This window comes from Pistacia vera, unplaced genomic scaffold, assembly GCF_008641045.1.
Source record: "Pistacia vera cultivar Batoury unplaced genomic scaffold, PisVer_v2 Contig35, whole genome shotgun sequence".
Taxonomy (NCBI): domain Eukaryota; kingdom Viridiplantae; phylum Streptophyta; class Magnoliopsida; order Sapindales; family Anacardiaceae; genus Pistacia; species Pistacia vera.
This window is the reverse complement of record NW_022196168.1, coordinates 817737-832140: the sequence shown is the minus strand read 5'-3', so window position 1 is coordinate 832140 and position 14404 is coordinate 817737.

Genomic DNA, 14404 nt, shown 5'->3' with positions numbered 1-14404 from the left:
AACGATGTATCACATTCCAGATTTGGTCGAGATCAGGGCGCTGCGATCGTACGAGCGGGTCAATTGGGAGGCAAAAGGTTAGGTGAGTGTCCATGAGAAGTGGTTTCACGATGGGCTGAGGTTTCCCATTCCTCGCCTTATCTGGGAGGTACTGAACCATTTCATGATTGCCCCGTCCCAGATTATGTTGAACAGTTGGAGGTTGCTGATGGCATTGGAGGACCTTTGTGTGCAGAACCAGGTGATGTTTGGGCTGCACGAGCTGCTGTATTCGTATTTTCTGAAGGAAAACAATAAAGAGAAAGGTAGATAACTTATCAACCTTAGGCATGATCGGTCTCACCTAGTAACTGACTTTCGATCGAGTGACAAGAATTAGAAGGATCGGTATTTTTTTGTGAGGTGTGAGGCAGTCTTTGGGGAGAGAGGCCATGGCGAGATTCTGTGCACTTGGCGAACCACTGGTGATTAACTTTGTCTTTATCTTGTATTTTAATTACTAAATCTTATTGTGTTTCTTCTTTGCAGAGCTTGAATTCAATCGAGCCGGACAGAGTGGGGATGGCTTGGACATGCAGACCCAGAAGGTTCTAGCCATTCCCAAAGCGCAGAAGGATTGGCGGGTGGTGTTGGAGGAAGCTAACCTCAGGACGAGTCATCTCTGGGCCGGAGTAGGAGAGATTCAGCGAGGTATTCTCTTCCCTTCGTTGAAGTAGACTTGGAATGTGCTGCTAACTCACTACTGCACTCAAACCTTGTATGGTAAATCGAGGCTGAACCTAGTACCTGTTGGAGAGTTTGTAATTGCAGAAAAGTTAATGAAGAAGTTGACCGTCCCAAGTGTTAGAAAGTCTATTGCTAGGCGTCGGGAGAAGCGGAAGAGGGAATCCTCGGCCAGAGAGGAGAGGAGAGCGGAAGATATGGTGGCGATTCCACCAAATCGTCAGCCCGTGGCTGGAGTTGGATCATCCAAGACCGCAGTCTTAGATGAAGAGATTGAGATGATTACCTTTAACATTCCAGCTTCTCTACGTTGACTTATTCGGATGCGGCTTCTATGAGCCAGTTGGCTGACTTATTCCTGTTCCCAGCGGACGAGACCCATTTGAACCAGATGAGTGCGGTCACGACTACTGACTGGGGGGTATCCCATGCTTTCCAAGTATGAGCCAGAGTTTTACTTACTGTGTTTCTCGTGGTCATATACTGATCAAATTGTTTTGTTATGCAGGCATTCACGAGCAGCTTCCACCTGAGGAAGTCCATCATGGCATAGGAGAAGAGGATGCATGATGTATCCAAATCAAATGCTAGTTTATGCCAGAGAGAAGCGGTGGCCCAGAAGGCTGAACAGGAGTGCTAGCAGCATCTCAAGGAAGTCGAGAGTGAGTTAGAGCGGCTAAGGAAGGAGCTGGCCGAGAAGACTATAGAGGTCGAGTCTCTAAGGGAGCAGTGCCTGAGCATTGCTGATGACACTATCATTAGGGCCCGGGGAGAACTTATGCTTGAGTACAAGGCCGGGAAAACCTCTTACTGGGACTCGAATGAGGATATCCAGTTCATGCGGGAGATGATAGAGGAGGAGACCGCTGAGCATACGGAGGAGTAGATTGATGAACAGGTGCTCGATTTTGCTAGCCAGCCAGTGTCATCGATTATTGAGGATGTGAGCGATCAGGCTGTAAGGGCGAGTGCTGGGGCTGGTGATAGGATGATCGAGTTGGAGATGGGTGGGATGACTCGTACCGATGAGACTTAGCTTTTTTTTTTTTTTTTTTTTTGCTCATGTATTTTTGGGGTTTGCGATGCCCTTCCCTGGCGTGTATGCCTTACTTTGTATTGAAAACTTAGCTGCTTAAGGCTCTTCTTATATTATACTTGTGATTCTATTTTGGTGCTTTCCTTGTGGATGAATGAGTTGATTGCTTATTTGTTTGTAGATGCATTAGGGGTTGAACCGACTGCTTGTGTTATGACCTCAATGCGGCCAAGTGGCTGAGTCATGTGGACTTTTTATTGGGTTGGGTCGATGACTTATCGATTTTGGGGTGCAAGTCCCCTTCAATCGGTCTGGGCCGACTGAATGTGTAAGTATATAAATTAGTTTGGGCCAATCGAGGGTGTAAATTCATGAATAAGGCCGGGCTGATCGAAGGTGTAAACTCGTGAATCGGGCTGGATCGATCGAAAGTGTAAAAAACTCATGAATCAGGCAAGGCCGATTGAAGGTGTTAAAAACTCATGAATCGGGCAAGGTCGATCGAAGATGTAAACTTATGAATCGGGCAGGGCCAATCGAAGGTGTAAAAAACTCATGAATCGAGCAGGGCCGATCGAAGGTGTAAACTCATGAATCAGGCAAGGCCGATCGAAGGTGTAAAAAACTCATGAATCGGGCAAAGCCAATCGAAGGTGTAAAAAACTCATGAATCAGGCAGGGTCGATCGAAGGTGTAAACTCTTGAATCCGACAGGGTCGATCAAAGGTGTAAAAAACTCATGAATCGGGTAGGGCCCATCGAAGGTGCAAATTGTTGAATAATGCTTCATTGAATTCAGGCCATGAGGCCGACTGTCTGTGAAGGAGGTGGATAGGCCCACTCATCCTTTTTCAAATAAAAACAAAAAGAAAACAAATATGTAGATGAATGAGTTCACCTAAAAGTAGTAGCGTTTGAAATAGACTGCATTCCAACTGTTGCTGATGTCTTTGCCTTTGGGAGTTTGGAGTCGGTAGGTGCCCTTCCCTGCTTTTTTGGTGATTTTATAGGGACCCTCCCAGTTGGGACCGAGCTTTCCAGAGTTGATCTCCTAGTGTTTTGAAAGACCTTGCAAAGGACCCAGTCGCCTGTTTTGAAAATCCTGATCTTGACGTTGCGGTTGTAGTGTTGGGCAGTGATAAAAGCTTGAAAATACATATTTTGTTAGTGATTCAATTAGATTATTTGTGGAAAAATGTGTTTAATTTGTGAAATTTAACTTAATTATTTCATAAATGTCTTTTATGGGATACGGGTATGTTTTGAGTGTTTTCAGGTTCTTAAAGATGATATTCGGATGAAGGTTATATCGATGATGGAATGTGGGACATTAGAGCTGTAGATTTTGGATTGAGACTATTCTTGAACCGTTGGAAAGCTGATTCAAAGGGCTACAATTCATATGTTTACCACTTGTCAAGATTCAAACGTTATCATGCTCAAAAACCACCATCTTATCAAGATTTCGAGTTCTGGGGCACAATCAACCATGCCTAGGCACAGTGCCGCGGCACAACTGTGAATCTGGACTTTTTTAGATTAAATTTATGACATGTATTTCCTGTTTTAAGAGTTCTAAAGTGATTAGGATAGTGGGAATCATAACCCTAAAACCCTAGGAGTATAAATAGATGTCTTTAGCTGATTTTTAGAGATGAGAAGGGAGAGAAGTTCAGCTGCTCTTTGGAGATTGCGAATTCCTGCAATTTTGAGTCACCAATTAGAGAAGTTTTTCTAGTCTTTCTTATACTCATGTTTATGAATGCAATGGCTTTTATTATTAAAAGTATGAACTAATTTTATTTTCTAGGGCTAAGATGTAGCCCAATTTTATGAATATACATTGAATTATTTGTTGCTAATTTTTATTAAGTTTTGTTTTAAGTTTTATTATTGCACTTAAAGCTTTCAATTCTTAAAGGTCCTAGAGTTGAATGATTTTATGGGTTAGGTTGAGATTGAGAGATGAAACCTAATTAGTCTAAGGTAATAAAACCATAGATTGAGCGAACGCTAGAGATAGGTTACTGCGATCTATGAGGTTCTGGCAAATTCCATAGAACTTAATGATCTCCAATTGCTTAAATCTGATTAGAGATAATTCGGGTTAGTAATTAGGAGTTAATTTGTTAATTGTTCGAGAGAAAGTTAGCGAAATATTAGGGAGTTTGGTCTTTAGAATAAGCTTAATTGGGTTAACGATAATTGTCAAAGCATAAGATTAAATTGGTGTGAAATCTATGCCCTAGGTTTAGTCATATTGATTTCCTACTAAAGTGTTAATAAAAGTTTGTTTTTATTTTGTTCCTAAGTTGTTTTATTTTTCATTGAATCATTCTGAAAATCTAATTAATAAAATAGCAATAAGATAGGTTAGTGTGGTACTTGGTATTAGTAATTCCCTTGGGTTCGACATCCGTATTCTTACACTTTATTACTTGCACGATTTCGTACACGTGCGAAAACCAACAACAGGCGGCTTGTTGCTGATAGACTGTGTTATGGATTTTCGCCCGCTTGCGTAGCTCATCGACGGTGTCCAGGTTCTGGCAAAGGTTCTGGTTGTTGATTTCCTCATTCGCCTATTGTAGTCTGGTGGAAGGAACCGATATTTCAGCTAGGATGACTGCTTCAGATCCATATGTGAGGTAGAATGGAGTTTCGCCCATGGATGAGCAGGATATACTTCGATAGGACCAAAAGACTCCAAGTAGTTCGTCTGCCCATGCACCATTGGCTTTCTGCAGGCGCTTTTTTAAAGTCTTCATGATGGTTTTATTTGACAATTCTACCTGGCCATTGGACTAGGGGTTACGAGGGGTAGAGAAGCTTAGCTTGATCCCCCACATGTCGTAAAAATCCCTGAAGCCTGAACTGATAAATTAGGATCCATTGTCGGTGACGATTTCCTTCGGTATCCTAAACCTGCAGATGACATGTTTCTAGATGAAAGCTTTTATCTCTCGGTCTCTGACTTGTGCGAATGCTTCAGTTTTGATCCACTTGGTAAAGTAATCAATCACAGCCAACATGAAGACTCATTGCTTGGGCGCAATAGGGAGCTTTCGTACTATATCTATTCCCTACTTCATGAACGGCCAAGGTGTGAAAGTGGAGTGGAGTCGTTCTGGTGGGAGGTGTGAAAGTGGAATGAAGACGTGGGCAAACCTCTGACAATTGTCACAATTTTTCACATAAGCTGCTGAATCAGTACGTATGGTTGGCCAGTAGTATCCAACAGTGATCACCCGATGTGCGAGGTTGCGTCATCCTGCATGGTTTCCACATTCGCCTTCATGGAGTTCAGTGAGAACCCGTTTGGCCTCTTCTGGGCTTATGCCCTTGAGGTAAGGACCGGAGAATGATTTCCTAAGGAGTTTACCCTTATAAATGGTGAACCTGGCAGCTCTCACTCTTAGGCGACGTGTTTCATTCTTGTCAGTTGGGAGCTTATTGTGTTCCAAGTACTTCACTATCGGGTCATCCCGGAGTCTGCAAGTTCGATGTCCATTGCTTCTTCGGGCGACTTGTTTGTTGGTTGTTCCTTCTAGTTGGCCGGCCATTATAGGAATAACAAAGGGATGAATGACTGGGAAAAACATTGAAGGGCTGAGCCGAGGTTAGCAAGGGCGTCAACATGAGTGTTCTTCGCTCTTGGGACTTGGGCGATGGAGAATTCTTTGAATTCAGTCTGCAATTCTTTGACTAGGTTCAAGTAGGCTGTCATCTTCGAATCGCGAGCTTGATAGGTGTCTTGCAGCTGGTTAACCACAAGTTGGGAGTCAGACTTTACCTCTAGCCTCATTACTTTGATTTCTTTGGCTAGGGAGAGTCCAGCGATGAGAGCCTCGTATTCAACTTCGTTGTTGGTGCACTTGAATCCACATCGTATGGCCTGTGGGATGACGTCTCCCTCTGGTGTAGTTAGTACTAACCCGAGCCCGCTTCCATTCAAATTGCTTGAGCTATCAACTGAGAGAGTCCACTTTGAAGGCGACCCACTATTCATACATAATAACTCTCTTTCTGCTTAGACGGTGATGTTCTGGGTGAAATCAATAATAAAGTTTGCCAGTGCTTGAGACTTGACAGCAGTACGTGGCTGGAAAGATATGTCAAACTCACTAAGCTCTATTATTCATTGCGTGAGTTGGCCTGATAACTTTGGCTTGTGTAATATCTCCTTGAGTGGAAAAGAGGTGAGCACGACTATGGAGTGACACTAAAAGTATGGCCTGAGCTTCCTAGATGCATGGACGAGGACGAGGATGAAGACAAGGCCAAGGGCCAGTTTCTCCAGCTAACTATATCGTGTTTCTGTGTCGAGGAGTGACTTACTTACATAGTAAACTGGTAGCTGTTTCGTATTATCTTCCCGAACTAATATTGCTGATATTTCCATCTCTAAGACCGCCAGATAGGTGTAAAGCTTCTCCCCATCCACAGGCTTGGAAAGGAGCGAAGGGGAGGTCAGCTATCTTTTCAATTGTTGCAAGGCTTCCTCGTAGAAAGGGATTCACTCGAACTTCTTAGATTTCTTAAGTGTGTGGAAGAAGTGGTGGCACTTGTTAGCGGATCTGGAGATGAAGCAGCTCAAGGCGGCTACTCGTCCTGTGAGGTGCTGGACATCTTTGATGCAAATTGGTGATAGTATATTGAGGATCGCTCTGATTTGGTTCGGGTTGACTTCTATCCCTCGTTGAGTTACCATGTATCCCAAGAATTTACCTGACGAGACACCGAACGAGCATTTGACTGGATTCAGCTTCATGTTATACTTCCTTAAGATGGCGAACGCCTGACTGAGGTGATCGAGGTGATGCTCAGCCATCAGGGACTTAACGAGCATGCCATCGATGTAAACCTTTATGATGTCTCCAAGGTGTTCAGCAAACATTCTGTTGACTAGCCGTTGATAGGTAGCCCCAACATTCTTGAGACCAAACGGCATCACCTTGTAGCAGTAGGTTCCCCTATCTGTGATGAAGGTTGTTTTCTCCTGATCATCGGGGTGCATCAAAATTTGGTTGTACCTTGAGAAGGCATTCATAAAACTTAGGAGCTCGTGGCCTACGGTCACATCGACCATCATGTCAATATATGGGAGCGGGAAGGAGTCTTTAGGGCATGCTTTGTTTAAATCTGTGAAGTCAATGTAGACCTTCCACTTTCCATTCTTTTTCTTTACGACCACAACGTTTGCCAACTAGTCGGGCCGGGTAGTGGACCTCTTTGATCAAACCATTATTCAGTAACTTATCAATCTCCTTATTGATGATCTGGTTACACTCTAGTGCAAATTTCCTACGCCTCTACTTCACTGGGGGTGATCCAGATCTACTTTGAGGTGGTGGACGATTACTTATGGGTTGACTCCTGTTATGTCAGCGTGGGACCAAGCGAAACAATCCTGGTTTCATTTGAGGAATTCTATGAGTTTCTCTCTTGTCTCGTGCCCAAGGCGAGAACCTATATGGGTCTTTATTTTTGGAGTCTTCCAGGTGTATCTATACTTCATCCAACTCTTCCATAGATGGTTGATCTAGCTCGGTTGGAAGGGTTGAATGAAACTGTAGTTGCTATAAAACATTACCTTTGCTTTTGAAAGCGTTCTTGTAACAATCTCTGGAAGCCTTAGGATCACCCTTGATTTCCCTTACTCCCCATTTTGTTGGAAACCTGATGGTTTGATGGAAGGTGGATGGAATAGCTCGCATGTCGTGGATCCAAGGTCAGCCCAAGATAACGTTATATGGTGAAGGACAGTCAATCACTAGAAAAACGGTGTGCTTGTTTACTCCGCTGGCCTAAACAGGAAGAACAATTTCTTCGATGGTGTATTTCTGCTCGGAACTAAACCCAACCAGTATGGTTGGTCATCTATTGATGTTTGTTTCTTCCAGACCCATGGCCTTCACTACTTCAAGGAAAAGAATGTTTGTCGAGGACCCCCCATCTATGAATACTCTCTTGACTAGGATATTGGCGATCTAAAGAGAGATAACTAGAGCGTCATGATGAGGGGCGACCAGGGTGATTGGCTCGTCATCTTCGAATTGAATTATCTGGTGGGTGTGTGATCGAGAAGACAGATGGATGGATTGGATTTCATGGTGGTTGTTGACTTTGGCGTATCGTTTGGCTAAGGAATAACTGACCCCACTGATCTCTGACCCTCCTGAGATGATTCAGCAGAATCCTTTTGGCGTAGGTTCTCGTGGAGGTGGAGATGTTTCTTTCGTGCTATTCTAGCTGATGGTATTCTTCCCTTTATCTGTTAACAGATCGCGAAGATGTTCCCTCTTCAATAATGCGGCAACTTCCAACCGCAGGGCAATGCAGTCAGCGGTATTATGTCCATGGTCGCCATGGAACTCGCACCACTTAGTCGTGTCCGTCCTTGCTTTGGCATTGAGCTTGCCTGGCCACTTAACGCTAGATTTCATTCCTTTCATGATTGCCACGACTTGGGCTGGTTTGACGTTGAGGTTGTACTCTAGGATTCTGATCGACTCGATTCGGTTGGTCTGTTGTCGGTTCTAAGTGGCTAGCGGTCATATAGTTTTTTGACTTTGTTCAGATTGCGTGGAGGGGGTTGGCGACAAGGTTCAATCGATCTGAGCTCTAGCCTCCTATCATTCTGTCTTGGGTCATACCTTGCATGACTCACCCGATTTATCTCATCTTCCTCCCACCTTATTTGAATCATCGCTCTGGCTAAGATGTCTTCCATCGTGGTGCAATCGACCTTCGTCAGTTCTTTATATAGTTCACTATCCGAGAGGAGACCCTTCTTGAAGGCGTCTATGACTGTCTCGGGGTGTAGGAGGGGATGAAGATTTTTTCTTTGTTGAATATGCTAACATACTCTCTCAACAGCTCCCCCCTTTTCTGGTATACTCTGTACAGGTCGACCGATAGTTTCTCAAGTTTCTTGCTACTGGCGAATTGCTCAATGAAGGTATCGGTGAACTGTGTGAATGAGTTGATTGAACTGTTTGGGAGGTTAGTATACCACTGAGGAGCCGGACCAGAAAGGCTTGAACCAAAACTTTTACACATGCAGGCTTCCCTTAGCATTCGGGGTATCAAGACGGTGAACATCCGCTGCTTGTACGAGGCTATGTGATCATCTAGGTCGGTTGTACCGTCATAAGGCTTCATGCCGGGGATAGTGAATTTGTGGGGCATGTCGGCTAGCACAATCGCATCCACGAAGGGTGAATCAGCATAATCGTAAGGATTGCTCTTTTTGGTAGGGATTAGCATTCCTGGTATGTGCCTCATCACTGCCTCTATGTCGGCCAGTCTCTTGGCCAATATATGTTTCATGGGAGAGGTGGATAACACTAGGTCATCCTGATTGACTTGGTTGGCCATAGAATTCGCACTCGATGCATTTTTAGGTCAATCTGCATGGTGTAGCCTGGTGGATTATTCCTTCATGTATCATTGGGTAGCCTAGATCCCCATTCATTCCCTCCGGTTGGGTGACTCCCATTATAACTGATCGGGTGCTTTGCCCTACATGAATGGTTAGGGGAGTTATTTGGTACTCGCTCGGTCCGTTGGGATGGATGGACTCAAGTGGGATGGTTTGAAGTGGGTGGCCGCTCGACCCCGAGGATCAACCGAGCTGAGTGGAGTTTGTGAAGGGACGTCTGACTGAAGGTGGGGGGATGGCGAGGATGGTCGGTTCTTATTGCAGTGGGCTTTCTGTCACTTGGACACCTTGATCTTGCACCTGAGACAGATCAACCGAGAGGGGTTCCATTGGTAGACCCCGTTCTCGGTAAGTTAGGGTTGAATCATCGACCAATGACGAACATAGTTGACGTGACCTCTTATCTGAGGTCATATGTCCGTGCTTTGGAGTTTGGAGAGGTTGCATAGATGGAACTATGGCGTGGAACCGATAGGGTGGTACCTGACAAGGCATAAGCTCAAGATCATAAAACTAACTTACCTTCTCTTTTAGAGATTGGTTCTCGGCCTGAATGGAGGGGTTCTCGGCCTAGATAGAGGTGTTTTCGGTTCAAATGGCAGTGTTCTCAGCTTCCAATGCTGCCACCTTGTTTGAGTGCTGTTACATGAGGGCAGTCAGAGACTCCAGTTTGGCCTCGAGGCTAGGATTAGCATTATCAGAATTGTCAGCCATGGAGAGTTTCTTCACATAGCAGGGTTTGTTAAGACGAATGATTTCTAGAGGCTCCACGGTGGGCACCAAACTGTAGACGTAAAAATTTACCTGTACGGAAAGAAGGACTGATCCCGTGAGGTTGAGGCCACTAGCGATCTGTTGCACTTGCACACGTAAAGAAACAAACATGAAGCGACGAAAAACACCAGAGTGATGTTTGCAGTAGGCACTCCGACATTCAAGTTAGCAAGGTTGAATGAGACTAATTTAGTAAGGGTTAGGGAGTAGAAAGGTTACCGGAAGTCTAGTCGAGGATTGTGACTATAGTTGTGATGCGAAGTTCCCAAGAGTAGGAACTTCAGGGTCTAAGGGTGTAATGTCGATGTGCCTTGTGAGAGGGCTGGACTCTGTTTAAATAGTGACTGCATGATCTCCGAGTCTTGGTAGGACTGGAAGTCCTTGTGATGGTCGTCATCTCCAAAGGCGTACCCTTTGGCTCCCTTATCTTAACAAGAAATGGAGTTTGAATGTGCCCCAGGTACAAACCTTGGAGGAGTTGGGATAATAATTGACTTTGTCTGCAGAGTTCAAGTAGGAATGTACTTCGTAGGTGACTATGGGCTCTGAGTTGATCGTAAGCCCAACAGGTGTTCAAGGGACAGTGAGGAGCTGAGAAAGCATACTGAATGGGCCTCATCTACAGAACTCTGATTTGGGCCTATCGGAATTGGGCCCGAGCTTCTAGCTTGGATGAAGGTGTCTTCGTCTTTGGGCCTATGTGGGCCAAGGACATTTTTTGGCCCTAACAAGTACTATGTTATATAATTAATGATATTAGATCAATATTTATGTAAAATTAAAAAAAAAAATTTATGCATTTGGCTAATCTTACAATTAGACCTGGCAAAAAGAGTCCCTACCCACGGGTCAGCTCGTACCCGAGTAAATAATATAAGGTACAGGTCCTTAAGATTGGACCCATACCTGGCCCGGCCCGTTTTGTAAATGGGCAATCCGAGTACACCCACGAGTACCCGCGGGCACCCATTTGAAATTTAAACAAATAAAAAATAAATGCCAAATCCCAGTCTCCACCTTACAAACTCAACTCCATCTTCTCCATCGTCGCCGCTTCAACACTTCTCTAGTAGTCCAAACATATAACCACTCTTTCAATAATTGACCTTTCAAATGGCTCGCACAAAACAAACAAGAAGGCAGTCCACCGTAGGCAAGGCGCTACGTAAGCAGCTAGCCAAGAACCGCTCAAAAGTTAGCTTTGGTGACGGGAGGAGTGAAGAAGACACACCGTTTCAGGCCGAGAACTGTGGCTTTGAAAGAGATCAAAAAGTATCAGAAGAGCATAGAGCTTTTGATTGAGGTCTGCAGGTTTTTGTTGTGCTAGATAAAGAGGATAGCAACAGAAATTGCCTTTTTGGGTTCTTCTTAGGTTGTGCAGATTTTTGTTGAGTAGGTTTTTGTAGGCAATGGAGTTGTCTAGCTGTGCATATGTTGGTTTATGCTGGCCATTTATAGGGTATGTGTGCTGTTTGTTTTTGCTGCAGTCTTAGGATCTTTTTCTTCTCCTTTTGATTGCTTAGTTGCTGGGCTCCAAGGATGGTTTGACAAATGGATCTATTGATTTGGTCTAAAAAATGGGTTTTTTGTAGGATTAATTTGTGTTGCTTTATTTGAAAATGGGTTGTTTGCTTTGTATTGTTTTTTGTCCAAAAATTGGGTTGCTTCAATCATGTTGATTTGAATTCATTTAGATGTGAGAAATTTAGTTTTACTGAGTTCGGATTTACTTTATTCATACTTGGAAGATGAAAAATGAACGAGAGAAACTTTTTGTTTTCAACCAAGAACGAACAGGAGTGAAATTAATTGAATTTGGAGTAGATGATTATGGGGGTGTAACTATAAAATATTAAAACTGCATAAACTATGGGGGTGTAATTGCAAGAATTGGAAACTAGAATGAGTAGTGCGGGCACCCATAGGTACACTCGTACCCATATAGGGTAGGGTACAGGTCTAATATTTTGGGCTTATTTAGATCGACCCGTTTTGGGCCCGTACCCATAAGACCTGTACCCATTTAGACCCGGCCCATACCTAGCCCACCTGCTCGTTTTGCCAGGTCTATTTACAATACTATACTAATAGACTTAGTTAACTGACATTCAAGAATGTTGTGACTCCAATTCTTGAGTGAAAAGAATATAATTAATCCACAAATAGATAATTAGAAAATAATCTCTATAGCTACAGAAGTAATATATAATTAATAAAAATTATCAAAAAGTTGGGTTTTACACTTTATTTATTAATAGCATTCGTTAGTGTTTTTGTCATCTTATGATCTTGTTTTGAGTCCTAGACTATCTATTCCTTTCTGCCAGCGTGGGCACACTCTCTAAAAGTGATCACCTTCACAAGTGTGAGCACTTTAGAGTCTGTGTGCTCACGATGCATCTGATAGATATTTCTCCTCAATCACACATCACGCACCCGTTTTGCTTTTTGGACAATATTATTCCTTATTGATATTTTGTTTTGTGCCTTTCCATTTGTTCACTTTCTATTTGTTGTGTGAGAAAGGAATATTGCTTTTGTTTGTGGTCCCAAATTTCTTATGCAAAAAGAAAAACACAAAAGTTTTACTTTAACTTTTTTGTCCCCCAACCCTTGTCACCTTGTTCTCTATATATTCATACTTTTTAGGTTTCTTTCGAAAAGAAACCTAATTGCTTTTGATTCATTAGTAAATATCCTCTGGGGTTTTTATTTTTGTCTAAGGTTTCTTACTATGCTTTGGTAGGCTTAGAATTACCTTCTTCACCTATCCTTGTGTGAGATCTTTTGATGTTGTTTCCATTGTGACGAGAGCTTGTGTGTAAGTTGATGTCCTGTCTTCATTGTTGAATCTTGAGAGGAGCTTTTCTTCAACATGATGTTGCTATGTTTGTGAAGTTTGCTGTGAGGACTTGAAGTTCAACCAAAGAAGATAGATTGTTGTGTAGAAAACAGGGAGTGTTTTACAACTTTGGTTATCCTACTTTGTATTTGAACTCATAAGTTTTTCACAGTGGATTTTCTTCCCTTGAACGTGATCCCATGGATATAGGCTTGATATCGAACCATGTAAAAATGAGAGTGTTCTTTACTTGCTTTGATTTGTGTTTCATTTAAGTTTTTCACAACTCATTTGCACTAAAAATTGAACAAGCAACTCATTCCGCATAAGTTTTAAACACTTGGTAACCCTTTAAAACTTTCATTTGGTATCAGAGTGCGTTCTGAAGAGTTATTTCAGTTGATCCTTACTAGTTTGTTTGATCTTTAATCTGAGTTTGTGCATGTTTGTGATGTCCTTCATTTCGTGTCTAGTTGAGTAGATGGCTCATCTTGATTTGTGTGATCACCATGTTCTGTGTAACCACTTTTGTTGTCCTGTCACTATGAGTTTCTTTGGTGAAGGTGGATCTACTCATAGACCACCATTGTTGGAGGGAACTAGGCTCTCCTTCTGAAGACCTATGATGAAAGCCTTCTTAAAATCTATTGATAAAAGGGCTTGGAATGCTTGTGTTATTGGTTGGAAAGAATAGCAAGTTATGAGTGAAGAAAGTGGTAGCAAGGAAAAACCCCTTGATCAATGGACCAAAGCTGAGTTGGAAGAATCTAATTTCAACTCTAAAGCTCTCCATGCACTCTTTAATGTTGTCAGTATTGGTCAAATGAAAAATATAGCCAATTGTGAAACAATTAAAGATACATGGGACGGACTCCAAGTTAAGAATGAAGGAACTAACAGTTAAAAAGACCAGACTTAGGAGACTGATTACTGATTATGAAAATGTTTTTATGCATGATGATGAGTCTATCACTAATTTTCATGGTCAGTTGTGTGATATTACAAATCAATGTTTTGCTTTGGGTAAGATCTATACTTATGCTAAACTTGTCAGGAAATTTTTGTGTTCTCTACCTATGAAGTTCATGTCCAAAGCAACCTTTATCGAAGAATGTCGAAACCTGGATGAGATGCAACTAGATGAACTCATTGTATCACTTCAGACTTTCGAACTCAATTTGAAACGATGGGAGAAGAAACCGGGAAAGGGTCTCACTCTAAAACATGAGGGAACATTTGAACCTACTGTTAATGTTATTTCTAGTGAAGGTGAGGAAGATGAGTGCACTTTGCTTACAAAATTTTTTGCTAAATTCTTGAAAAAGAATATGAGAAAGCCTAAGTTGAGTAAAAAAGGTAAACAACCTTTTGTTAAGAAATCCACTAACCAAGTTGGTCAAGTTGCCTTCTCGGAATGATTTTCAAGAGATAATAACAAGAAAAACAAAGGCATCAGGTGTTATGAATGTGAAGGGTATGGACACATTCAGTCAGAGTGTGCGAACAATCTAAAGAAAAAGGGAAGCCATGGTTGCCACTCTAAGTGAAAGTGATGACACTGAGAGTGGATGTGATGACACGAATG